Source organism: Pelophylax lessonae (assembly GCF_965119305.1).
Source record: "Pelophylax lessonae genome assembly, chromosome: 2".
NCBI lineage: Eukaryota > Metazoa > Chordata > Amphibia > Anura > Ranidae > Pelophylax > Pelophylax lessonae.
This window is the reverse complement of record NC_138769.1, coordinates 381,884,559-381,885,801: the sequence shown is the minus strand read 5'-3', so window position 1 is coordinate 381,885,801 and position 1,243 is coordinate 381,884,559.

Sequence of the window (1,243 nt, the reverse complement as noted above, 5' to 3'; positions counted from 1 at the left end):
CTCCATCAGCATGATAAAACTCACCATAGAGAGTCTTCAAGCCGATCGCCGCTGGAGGTAAGAAGAGCGCCACCCCTGGACAAGCACCTGCATAGACTTTGCGCAAACTGCCTGTTAGATGAATAACTTCAATCAGAATTTACATTATCCTTTGTTAGATATATGGAAGCAGCAAAAACTCAAAACAAAATAAAAAGCTTCCGTTTTCTGAAGAATATCAGGTTTAATGAAGAACCTTACCCATAAAAACTTGATAAAAATAAAGTTCTTTAGCAAGAAATTCCACATTATTAATTTGGCTACAAAATGCTGTAAATTTTCTCCAGCATTGCTCCTGTTTCTTCTTGCTGGAGGCTGCCATTTTGCTGAAGCCCAGAGCCGCTGAGCAGCAGTAAATCATAAAGCGGAAATAAAACCCATCGATTTAAAGTGGAACTTTAGTCAGAAAATGAAGTCCTGCTAGATCACTTCAGGCCGACCCCTTATGCAGGTATAGATATGTAAAACATAAAAAAAAGTGTCTATACTGTTTAAAATCTAGTAACATACTGTCTCACCCTGCTCTGCACATGGTTAGTTGCACTCCATTATTAGGTACTTTTAGGCACTGCTCAATTTGTAGAGGCCGATCTGCTCATAGTCTAAACTACTTGCCTACTGTGCACTTAAACTCCCTTCCTGGCCAGGCCAATTTTCAGCTTTCAGCGCTGTCGCATTTTGAATGACAATTGCGCGGTCATGCAACATTGTACATGAATGACATTTTTATCATGTTTTTTCAAACAAATAGAGCTTTCTTTTGGTGTATTTAATCACTACTGGGGGATTTTATTTTTTGCTGAACACACAAAAAAAGACCAAAAATTATGAAAAAAACAACAAAAAAAAAACACAGTTTTTATAGTTTGTTATAAAAGTTTGCAAACAGGTCATTTTTCTCCTTCATTGATGTGTGCTGATGAGGCGGCACTGATGGGCCCTGATAGGCTGCACTGATGGGCACTGATAGGAGACACTGGTGGGCACTGATAGGGCTGCACTGATGGGCACTGATAAGGCGGCACTGGTGGGCACTGATAGGTGGCACTGATGGGCGGCACATATGGGCACTAATAGGTGGCACTGATAGGTAGCACTCATTGGCACTAATGGGCACTTATAGTTGGCACTGATGGGCAATGATAGGAACTGGTAGGTGACGCTGATAGGCAGCACTAATGATGGGCCACTGATTGGCACTGAT